Consider the following 13,152-nt stretch of genomic DNA (forward strand, 5'->3'; position numbering starts at 1 on the left):
GCCCTATACTGACTGCTTGAGGATGGTGAGAGTATATCGCAAAGCAGGTGGAGTGACCATGCCATAGTGAATACAGTGGATCGAGGGACGGTGCGGCAGATAGGGTCACGTGGTGCTGATTGGCTCCGCCATTTTCAGCAACTCCCACTATTTTCCAGTGTTTATAAATATACAGTTCTATGCCTAAGTCATTGCAGAGCCAGTGCTCCCAAATGTGACTGGCAAACTTGCGGGAAATTCAAATTGGCTATGTGGAGCAAGACGCAAAACCCCAGATAACTCGACAACATTTCATACACCATAACTTGATAAATTAATCCTAAGCTATTTAACCCAATAACTCAACGCACCTTAAAGCAGTATCACAAGCTTCACTAATTAATAAAATACATTAAACAATAACGCAAGCGCCTATCCCTACACAACCCGGAGCGCTTACTGGCCACTTTATTTTTTAATATAATAAATAAAATAACAGAAGTGCCAATCTCCACACAACCCGGGGCGCTTACTGGCCACTTTGTTTATTAATCAAATGAATAAAATAACACTAGCGCCAATCCCCACACAACCCGGGGCGCTTACTGGCATCTTTGTTTATTAATTGACTAAATAAAATAACACAAGTGCCAATCACTACACAACCCGGGGCGCTTACTGGCCGCTTTGTTTATAAATTAAAAAAAATAAAATAACACTAGCGCCTATCATAACACAACCCGGGGTGCTTACTGGCCGCTTTGTTTATTAATTAAATAAATAAAATAACACAAGCGCCTATCACCACACAACCCGGGGCACTTTTTGATTGCTTTGTTTATTAATTGAAAAAATAATTAACGCACGTGCCAATCACCACACAACCCAGGGCGCTTACTGGCCGCTTTGTTTATTAATTGACTAAATAAAATAACACAAGCGCCTATCACCACACAACCCGGGGCACTTTTTGGTTGCTTTGTTAATTAATACAATAAATAAAATAACAGAAGCGCCAATCCCCACACAACCCGGGACACTTTTTAGTTGCTTTGTTTATTAATTGAAAAAATAATTAACGCAAGTGCCAATCACCAAACAATCCGGGGTGCTTACTGGCCGCTTTGTTTATTAATTGACTAAATAAAATAACACAAGTGCCAATCCCTACGTAACCCGGGGCGCTTACAGGTTGCATTATTTGTTTGGAGAAAGCATCAAATGATAAATAAAATCAAGCGCAACTAGAAAGTGCTCTTTATAGTTTGGTAATAGGCATTCGTGTTATTACTTTATAAATTTTATTAATTTTTAAAATCCTCATCTAGCTCTCCGGAATGTGTGGTGATTGGCACTTGCGTTAATTATTTTTTTAATTAATAAACAGAGTGGCCAGTAAGCGGCCCAGGTTGTGTGGGAATTGGCGCATGTGTTATTTTATTTGTTATATTAATTAACAAAGCGGCCAGTAAGCGCCCCGGGTTGTGTGGGGATTGGCGCTTGTGTTATTTTATTTATCATTTTAATTATCAAAGTTGCCAGTAAGTTGCTATTGAGCTAGACAATTTCATTCGCTTTGTATGGATTCCTTTGCATGTAGAAACAAGGGGCAACGAACAAGCTGATATAAGTGCTAAAACTGCTGCCGTTAATGGAACCTTGGCAAATGAAAGCAACAAAAAAGTATAAACAGTGTACATATTCTTACTATGGTGCATTAACTTCATTTTTTTTGGTGGGTGTAACGCTGAGCCATGCAGGTGTCTCGCTACAACCAACAAAGCCCACGACCGCGACCCATACAACGACTCTCGTTCAGCAAACGACGTCGAGCAACAATGGCTCCATAGCTCCTCCGTCCTCAGGACAACAAGCTGCCCAACAACATCACGAAGGTGTTCAAGCAAATTGTCATTTGGTAACAACGCAATCGGGACATCAGCAACTCGCAAGCCTGACGCCGGTCATTGGTCCTACAATGACTGTACTGTCGCAAGGTAGCAACAGTCAGGTTTACCCTTACGCCAGCAGGTCCGCTAACCGGGAAGGTAATCGGTACGCCAATTATCAAAGCTGGGCAGCTCATGAGTGCTCAATATTTCACCGGCGTCGGTAAACTGGGTAATCCGAACGTGGTAATAGTTAATCCCAATCATCAGCAACACCCAGCACCAGCGTCGGTCCAACAGTCGAATAATGGACCAACGAGTAATGGTGATAGCAACGTAATCGCGAGCACACGGTCGCCTGCGTAAACAATCATTGTTAGAACTGTCGATGCAGTCGAAAATCATCATCATGCTCCTTGGAGCATCAGAGAGTCTCTAATTGCATAATGAAATACCTAAATAATTTTAAGAGGCGTGGATAACTCGTGATAAAGCGCGTAATCGAAAATGATAAAATGTTTATTTTGCAGAGCATTGGGTGATTAACTCGTGCCTGTTACTCTTTTATTTTGTATATTAAAATTTAAAAAAAAACAATAGATAGCTGCTAAGAAACCTTAAAAAGGTTTCTTAGAAGAAGAAGAAGCAAAATAATCTGAGTAACAGCTTGAATGTTATTTTTTATTAAAATAAAATTTTGGAAACTCAACAGGATTACTTTAATAAATTCTGAATTAATGTTCATTTGTGACTGTTAATTGTGCAAACTTAACTATTCACACGCCTAGGGTGGTTAAGTAAAGAATAATCCAGATCTCGTATGTATTGTCACCCGAGGCCAAGCCAAGATCTGAGCATTCTTTACTTCCACCCGTGGTATCCAAGAGCTAGAGGGGTTCCCATAGAAACATGGGGCCCACCAAAGCTTATTAATTTAATGTATGTTAATCTACTGAGCACGATGAACGTAATTTTTTCCCTAAATATTACAAATGCAGTTTTCTCATTTCAAACTGTTAATTTGAAAAAATGAATATTTTATAATATGCTTATAGTTTGGAAAATTTACTGAAAAACTTATTTCGAGCTTTATCGCCTTACAGATAAGATAAACCTTATCTACGCATGCAAGTTATTATGTTTGTACGTGCCGACTCTATTAAGCAAAGCGTTCGGGCCTTTGTTCGGCATAGTTTTGATCGGTCATTTCATAGTTGTGGTTTTTTTTTTTTTTTTAAATTCCTTGACTTGAGGTAAAACTTAAGCCCTTGTAGATTAATTTTTCGGATCGTTGCTAATCAATTGTTAACAAAAAATTGCATTAATAATTTTTTTTTAAAAGTTCAGTTTAAAATCCATTTTTTCACAATCATTGGCTCATGTTAAAAAAAATTCTTCAAAGATGCAAGTAAATTTGAAAAATTACTTATTTGGGATTTTCAACCGCGTATTACTTTATAATACAAGCATTATTTTTAATCTACCGGGGCTTAAACTTTACCTCAAATCAAGTACTTTTAAATAAAAAAAATTTTTAAATTACAGCTATGAAGTAATTGATCGAAACTAAAGATAATCTGCCGAACAAAGGCCTGAATACTTATTTTATTAGAGTCGGCACGTACAAACATGATAACTTGCACGCGTATATTAGTTTTATCTTATTTGTAAGGCGATATGTTCGAGATAAGCTTTTCAGTAAGTTTTCCAATTTTGAAGTATTTTATAAAATATTCTTTTTTTTTGTATTAACCGTTAGTTGAAATTAGAAAATTGCAGTTGTAATATTCGTCAAGTCTTAGTTAATTAGATTAATTTTGACACATTAAATATGGTACACGAATCACGAAAGTTAGTGCAAAAATTGTATATATTGTAATAAATCCTTTAATTAAAAAAAAAATCGCCCATTCACTATTAATTGCATTTTTCAACATTTTGTCAGCTTTAACGTGTAGATAATTCATTTTATATTCGAACAAAGAACTTTTTAAGTGCGTTATTCATCATTGTTAATTGTAAAAATAAAGCGTTTTAAATTGATGTATGAAATTTCGTTGATGAAAAATTAATTTTAAAAAACATTTAATCACTTGAATTCTAAATTTGGGATATAACTTTCTAACCAGGAAAAATCAACATCACAATTTATTTTATTTTTTAAATCATAATAACAATAATCAACTAGCTTTATTGTTCCACGAAACTAGGAGACTGTACCAAAATTTAGAGGTAAATGGCGAAGGCCAATTGGCTGCACAGCCGTCCTGACCCGAGAAATGAAACAATGCTTTTATACTTTTTTCCAAATGTATTACTCGGCGTCTTGGTATTCGGCTCCGAAATTCAACGATAATTCATAAAAAAATAAAATAACTTTACAAAAAATAAGCGGATAACAAAACGGAACAGTAATGGGAGTTTTCTTACTTTTTTTACATTTACACAAAAATGTAAAGTCACAAACAAACTGAGCATGGCATTGTCACGAAGTAAGTACGCTGTCATTTCTCATAAAATATAGTATTATCGTTAAAATAATGCGTGCATGATGAAAAATTCCTTTTTGCGTACTATTATTGATACGCGCGCATACTTGATACAATAAGTGAGAGTTTGATACTCGTTAAAAAGTAAAAGGGTGGAATTTTGTTTATATTTTCATCCCTTTAAGTACATCAATCACTAAAAAATAGACGAAAAAACCGCGATACAAGCTTTTCTTCACAGAAATACAAAAGAAAAGAAAAAAGCAAAAAAAAGCAAAAAAAAAAAAAAAAAGAGAATTTATGTCTTGTACATTTTATCTAAACTTTCAATTTGTCTAAATCAATGTGTCGAGTCAAATCGACTCGAGTCGTAGCGAGTAGACACTTATCAATTACATAAAACAAAAAAAAAATCCAACGTAAACAGATGAAGCATAATAAATGAAAAAAATATGTGGAAGAAAAAAAATGCGAAAGGGAGTAAACAGTCAGAACTGGAGGACTGATAGACTGCAAAGCGAATGCTCGAGCTGTAATAAACGATATTACAAGACTTGAACTGCGATTAAAAGATTACGAAGATCATCGAATGTGATCTAGTTGTGAGTGAGTGAGTGAGTGAGTACGATGTGGTATGAATTGAAATTTTTTTAAAATGTTGTGCATTTGTTGTAAATAAAAAGGATTAGGGATCCGTTTGAAAATGAAAGAATGACGAAAAAATTGAAACAGGGATCATCGATAATCGCAACACGTTGGACGACACGAAAACAATGTGATTATAAATAAGATTTGAAAGATTCACTGGCGTAACGTGTGCGCGCTCGGAGCGATTGATTACTAAAAATCAATGTAATATAAGCGTTGAATATGACACATTAATTTTTAGTGAACTAATGTTGCTCAGGAGTGAGTGGGAAAGAAATAAACATTGAGAGATCATTTTCCCAGTGAAAACGGTTGCGTCTAGCTCCTATGATAACTATTATCTACCTGATGAAATTAATTTGTAAGAAACGAGGGAACGTACATTTTTAAAATAAACTGCGTTCACTTACATGTTAATAATAACACAAAAATTATACATAATTATATTATACGTGAAAATGATCGAGTCGATATATGAGGATGAATGAGCAAAAATGTATTGAGGAGAAATTGAGAGAGAGTCTGATCAAGTGTATGCATGTTGCGAACAGATTTTAAGCAGCGCCAACGTACGTGCACGGAGACTGTAAACGAAGTTTCGTCGGCCAAGAACTGCAATAAATGACGGTGTTGTAAGTAATTAATTTGTTCTATTTTCTTATCCCTTAACAACATAAAATATGCACTGGAGCTGCAGGATATCATTTGTAAGTATTGCATCGTTCAAGTGTCACACAAAATGTTGTTTCACATGTTTGCAGAAAATGTTTCTTAATTGTTTCTTCAAAAAATTTTTTAACATAATACTAACACATACTAACACTTTACATTTACAGAATTTAGGTCAGAGTCATAAGGTTGAAATAAAAATACAACTAGATTTTTAATCATTTGATGTTCGATTTATTAAAAATATTCACTCACTAATTCATAGTCGTGGTTCCTTTCATCAGATTAGAGACATGACATGGATAGCACTTAACGTTGTAGAAAGATTTTTCTTTAATCACTACATTTTTAAATTTTTATTTATAAAAGGTTAGATTTATATTCTCAAATTAACGTATCTTGCGAATGGCTAACTACGTTTATCATAGATCTTTTTCTATGCACATTAAGCATTTTTTGGTTAAGCTAAGTATAACTTTGAAACTATAATTTTTTTTTTTTTAAACTATGCTAACGCCATCAAAGTGTCAAGTAATCATTCAAGCAGTTGCGTCAAAGAAACCAAATAAAGAAGTAAAACTTGGAATATCAATAATTTACTCTAATATTTTCTACCCATAAAATTGAAAAGGCGATTGTCAACTCCAACAATTAATTGACACTCAAGTGCTGTTTAGTTTTTCGTTAAATTAACAATAATTTTGAACGTAGGACGCTCTTCTCAGATACTACACTTTCTTTTTCTTTTTTTTTTTTTTTTTTTTTTTTCTTTAATTTTACTACCTATATTGATTTATCATGCCACACGTACGTTGAGGAATGCGAGCAAAACAAAAAGTGCATTGGCACAGACAACTGTTTTCAGTTTTTCAATTTTTTCACAAAGAATACTTTTTATTACACCTATGAATAAAATAATTATTTTTTTTATTTAAATTAAAATCAAATATTGAAAAAATATATGTTTGTACAAGAATAATTTTTTATTTATTCATTTGCAAATACAAAAAAAAAAGAAACAAAAAAATAAAAAAAAAGCAAGTTACACATGAAGTATTCCTGTTTTAAAAGTCTTTATGCATCTGAAATTCGTATTAAATGACAAATCGTTGCGTCTCATTTTATTACATAGTAAGAAATATAACTACTTTCTGCTCCGAAGCTTTGCATCAACACTTTCTGGTTGAGTTGTTCTCATTTTTTTTGAAGAATAAATCATTCAATTATTTACAAGAATGGTATAAAATAAATGAGGATAGTAAAGAATGAAAAATAATTACTGTACTTATTCATAATACGAAAAGTGGATTTCAAAATCAACGCATTGTTGCATACCCTTACTCTTAATACCTATATTTACTCATTTTGTTTTACAAACGAAAGAGCGTTAAAATATTATATATCTGTATACATATGTGACCTGTGGGAATGTATAGATGTGCTCTTAGCCAACACAAATTAACATTCTTTATTTCGTTTTACAGTTAATTCCTTTCAATCTCTTCAATAATGCATATTTGATGAGATGGACACACTTTAGAGGTATGATGATTAATGTAATAAAAATGAAGTAAGCCTTGAAAAATAAGGCTTTACAGTAGACTCATAATCTGATTCTGTGTGTATAACTCTTTGTCTGAATTAAAATCATTATGAAAATCTTTTTTAATCCTAAACAATTTTTCACACGAATATTCGACAACTTGGTGTTATGAGTTTTTAAAACACACTTAAACTGTTTTTGGTCGATAAAATTATTTTTAACAATTCAAACATAAAATATTACATATTATTTTTCGATACTATTATGCAATAACGATTTTAAAAAGAATTCACGTGTCAAAACACTATAATTATTCTCAAATGTGATTTTTAAATCCCGTAGGCAATTGCCATTGCTAAAAAGTACACGAAAATTAATACATGCTTCAATACTGGCATAAACCCCTTGTAGGTTTTCAAGATTTTTTAAGAAACTCAAGTAACTTCTCGTTAATTTATACTTCGGGAAACACGTGTCAAGTATGTTTTAAAGATATCATCATGATTGAAAATTAGTAGGTATGTTTTTTATCAAAAAAAGTGTATACAAATTTATCGTATAGTCAATAATATTTATAATAGTCGATAGGTTTTTTTTTAACATTGACACACACACACACACACACACACACACACTCACAAAAACATAGCCGTTGGTTTAGGAATACATAACTGATGTTTATTAATAACCATAATAATGATGGACGTTCTAAATTTGGTAAGTATATAATAGTGTTAGACGCTTAATTAAGTAACTCTTATTCCAAAAAGCATTAAATAAAAGAATTTGTAAAAGTGCTCGTGAAAGACGTATGTCATTTTTTTTACATTGCGATTTCATTGACTTACGGTTTTTTTTTTTTCTTGTAAACTCCTATGCAACTATAGTCTTAGACAGAAGGAAATACAAACGGTTTCTTTGAACTTTATTCACTTTCGTGGTATAATTTTTTACTTTAAATTAAATAAATTTGTGTCTTATTTATATCATAATAACTATCATTACTTATATCCAAGTGCAAGTTCTGTACTACAATGATGCAATTGTTGTTCATTAGTGGGTGGACAAACAAAAAAGATATTTGCAAGATAAAGCTGTTAATTTTCATCTATATTTGTCGAAGCAGACGGTCAAAAAGCCATTCTACTTTCAGTATTCACACACTTTTACTCCAGGAGGGACTCGATACATTAATTATTCAATCCACGAGAGATTTCCTACTCACAATGAACACAGCTTGATCGAGAAAATTGTACTTTTCTAATTGCAAAAATATACATGAACTTTTGGAATTTTAACTATGCCTAATAATGTTTCGACACATTTCTATCGTCATCGTTTCATTTTAGCATTATTCGCCAAGTTTGCATCACCAATTTAATTCGCACAGCAATTTCACTAAAATTAGACATATTTCACGTATTTATCGTTATCAAGCTGCTTGAAATCGTCCACTACATAAGGCAATGTAAATAAATTTTTTTTTTAAATCGTTAAGGGCAATGACTTAACGTCAAAATGTTGCGTTTCATTCAAGTTAGTGTCGTTAGATTTAAAAAAATGTTGCGTTCATTTTCAAACTTGATTCAAACATATGAAAGATGATTTTTTACCTGTCAAAGAAATACTATTTCCTCCTTTCACGGAAAGTACATTTCCGCCATTACATTTAATATCAATTATATTTGTGCCATTTTTCGTAGTGACGATTTAAAGCTCAATAACAATGAAATGTACAAGTGGAGTTTTATATGAGACACTATTATTACGTTGCAGTTTACAGTTGTGATTTCGAAAACAGAAGAAAAGCGAAAGTTACATGGACACATAAATAATATATATGTATCTTTTTAAAATAAAACAAAGATTGACTAACTTAAATGGCTTAACAAGGAGGCAACAGGTGTTAATCGTTTTCATCTTGGCGATCAGAGAGGAGAGGGCTGATAAACTCGCGCATTTTTTCTTGAATCTTTGCAAGTTTGAAGAGTTGAAAATAAAAATCATCACGCAATCTTTTTTATTTTTTTCTAAACAATTTATTGACAAAAAGTATAAATAAACAGAATAAAGGTGGATTTATCATATTCTCGTTTAATGCCATTTAACTAAGGAGAATATCGAATTTGATTCTCAAGACCGCGCTTTGTTATTCTTGCTTTCCGTCATCTCTGACGAGGGAAAACGAAAAAATGCGCTAAAGCAACACACACACACACACACACACACACTTTAAAACAATCATGTTTTTCATCGAAAAGCACGGAAATTCTTACTGTACATTGTACATTCGATCGTCCTCGAGTCTCACTCTCTTTCCATTCCACCAGCAAACCACCGCCTCATAAAGTGTAGTTGTAAATTTGTATTGATTTTTTCTTTTTGTTTATTACATTTACTTGTTTTTTTTTTTCCGTGAATCGTGTGTGTGAATGTTTGTGTGTAAGCGGGGCCGTTTTTTCTTTCTCTGTTCAGTGTGCCGTCATCACCTTGATAGCTGCCACCTCCGCTCTTTCTCTCTCGCTGTTAATTACTTGGCGCCCAGAATTTTTCCTAGTACCTGAAACCATCGTACCATCGTACCATCGTCCATGTTTTTAACAACGTAGTGTACATTTCAAAACTTATAAAATTGTTAATGATGAGCATGAACATGTTAGTGAAGCATGAAATTTTTTTTGTTACTTTCTTTTTGCGTACATTTCTATGTTTGGTGATTTTTAGAAAAAAACATTCGCTTGGATGAATTTAAGCGAAAAGCGATTGTCTACGATGATTCTGTTATAGTTTAACACTTATATACTTGGTACGTATGTTTAAGTCAGAGTTTCCTCTTTGGTTGTACCATGTCAAGGCCTATTATTAATACTGTGATTGTATCATAATATTTTTTTAGTGTTAAATTAATCATATAAGTATGAAGATAAATTAATATTATAACAAAATGATCGATTTTAGCCAGAATAAATGAAATTAAGATACTTAGCAAAACATTAGGAATCTTCGAAATTAGAAATTGACTGTACGAATAAGAATAGTCAAGTGGTTTTTTAATCCATAGTAAAAACAGTCACAATACGAACACAACGTGATAATTATTATAAGGTAAGTATCTCTAATTTGGTTCATCAAAAATAGTGTTTGTACTTTCAAACGAATACACATACACATGTGTATAATATTACTATATATCTTGTGAAAAAAATATCGATTTACCTGAAATACAAGTAATCAATGGCTAGAGTACCTTATTACTCGTCAGTGCAAAGCGATTAGCATAGGAAACAAAAAAAAAAAAATGTTTCAGTCAGAAGCGAGAGAAGTAGTCAGTGCAATATCAATGAAAGCCCAACGCAGCTGGAAACAATAATAGTAATGATAGTACAATATAAAGGCATCGAGCGAGTTTAAATCGATTCGATTGTATAAGGCTGACAATTGTCACTGTTGCAAGTACCTCGCGAGTCTCTCGGAAAAAAAAAAGAAAGAAAAAAAAGTCATCGTCTCTCGCACAGAGGTGCGTGCTCGTATGCACAACATTGTCATTTCCACCTGCGTACGTACACAATCAAAACCACAAAAAATCAGTCAAGTTGCGTGCGACGCAAATAAATCAACATGCAGTGCTCTTTCCGATCTCCTATCCCCTCCTCCCCCCCCATTTTTTTCGAAACAATCGAAAGAAAGAGAGCAGCTTATCCTTTACGGTGATATTTATACGTATGTGTAAGAATGCAAGCAATGAATCTTATGGTGATTAGTATTGGCAAAGCCGAGCGAGCTTTCCTGAGCCGTAAGCTTATTTCTTAACGGGCTCGGTGCTCTTTTTCTTGAGCCTTACTTTCGAGAGATCGACTCCGGTGAGGGCCTGCACGACTGGCGGCACCTGGCCGATGAGGCGCGTTATCTCTCCACTCGTCATATCGTTGCCCCCCAACATCACGATCTCCTCGGTACGGGCCAGTGGCGCTGCCACCTCAGCTGCGATCTGCAACCAATGCGAAAACACACATATATATACCAGTATAATTTTTAATCATCATCATCATCATCATCGATATTATTACCTTGGGCATCGCGTTGAGCACGAGATTGAGTATGGCCGCCTCGCCGTACTTCTTGTAAATGGCAGCCTTCATCTGCATGCGATCCGTCTCGGCGATACCGATCGCCTTGAGCGCCTGGGCCTCTGCTCGCCGATCAGCTTGATGCGCTCGGCCTCGGCTTTGGAAGACTCCACCGTCTGTGACCTGATTACCAACGCGACGCGACAATCATATCAAAAAAACAAGGGTAAGTATACCAAGGGAAACAACGCGCGTGTACATGATAAAACCAAACACGGACTGACCTCTTGCCCTCGGGCACCTTGCCGATCTTGTAGCTCTCCGCCTCTGTCGGCAGCCTGACCAAACTCTGAAGCTCGTGCTCCTTCCTACGCACCTCCTGCTCCTCGACCTCGATCTGCTTGCGCCGCTCCACCACCTCGATCTGAATCTCCTCGTTTCGTATCCGCTGGCGGATTTTAGCCGCCTGCTGGAGCTCGTACACCAGCTGGGCCTCCACATTCTGCAATATACAACCAAACACTTGTACCTCCCTCGTACATATATGTCACAATGTATTATACATATATACTATACGTACCGCCGTGTTGACTTCCTGATCGAAATTGGCCTTTTGCAGTTGGTACAGCCGCGCGTTGTCCTTAATTTTCGTGTCGGTGTTGTACTTTATGTCCATCGTCGCTTTTTCGCTCTCGGCTTCCTTCGCGACAATTACAAGGTGATTATACACTACATAATACATTGTCCCGTACCGATGCGGCAAGTGTACGTATAGGTGTATACACGTGTGTAAGCTAAAAAGTGGGATAAGTTACCCTGATCTCAGCATCGCGGTTTGCTTCGGCGACACCGACATCGGCGTCCCGCTTGACGGCCGCTGTCTGGGCTTTGCCGAGCGAGGCGAGGTACTGGACGTCATCGTACACGTCCTTGATGGTGAACGAGAGTATCTCGATGCCCATGCGCCCGACGTCCGGGGCCGCGACTTCGCGCACCAGTGCCGCGAATTCGTCCCTGTCCTTGTAGACCTTCTCGACCGATAGGGTACCTGTCGAACAGCGGGAATGTCAATACGAGCAGTGGAAGGGGGGGAAAGGTATGAAACTTTCATACCGAGAATGGCGCGCAAGTGTCCCTCGAGGATCGACAGTATGGTGGACTTGATCTCGTGGACGTTTTTCCCGAGGAATTGCTCGCTGGCGGTGTGCAGTAGCTCGTCGGCCTTCATGATTTTGCACTGAGCGACCCCAGTCACGGTCAAGGGAACGCCCTGGGCCGTCTCGACGCTCTCGTACACCGTGTTCAGGGTCATGACCTCGAGGGAGAGCCGCTGCACGTCCGAGACGAACCACCCGGTGAACGCGTAGCCACCCACTATCGTCCGCTTTTTCATGGAGCCGCAGCATCCTCCTGTAAATGTTTTGTTTGATTATTACCTTTTTTCCCTTCTTTTTTATTTTACATACCGTTGATCATTCAAAAAGTTCACGTTATATGTATATGTTTCCTTTTTCCTATTCATGCGCAACCAAGTTTTTTTACGTGCGAATAGAGTCACGCGCAAGGCGCACCTGAGAGAATTTCGTCATAATAACCGCCCGTTTGCTTATTTCGATTGCGAGCACTTCAGGTATACGTGTCAAGTTTCCAGGTGATACGTGTAGCCCAAATCTACGTGTGGGCGGATATAGCAATCTAATAACACTCTTGGTATCTTTTTTTCAAATATTTTATGTTTTAGAGAGGGATCTACAACTTTTCTCTTTCTCGTACGTATGGGCGTAAGCTGTTTACCAAAAACCTATGGCATTCCTGCACTCCTCAGCTGCTTCACAGCTGGAACTGAGTTATAATTAACTTTTTAAAGT

The 13,152-nt window shown here is 35.8% G+C and overlaps 1 pseudogene; it reads right to left on the bottom strand.

Moving 5' to 3' along the window:
• Window positions 1–9,646: 9,646 nt before the first annotated feature.
• LOC111643206 (flotillin-2-like) lies at window positions 9,647–12,760 on the bottom strand (annotated as a pseudogene).
• Window positions 12,761–13,152: the final 392 nt, after the last annotated feature.

The sequence above is a fragment of the Copidosoma floridanum genome, unplaced genomic scaffold, assembly GCF_036245765.1.
Source record: "Copidosoma floridanum isolate Cflo_tuat_1 unplaced genomic scaffold, Cflo_Japanese_pri ptg000032l, whole genome shotgun sequence".
Classification (NCBI taxonomy): domain Eukaryota; kingdom Metazoa; phylum Arthropoda; class Insecta; order Hymenoptera; family Encyrtidae; genus Copidosoma; species Copidosoma floridanum.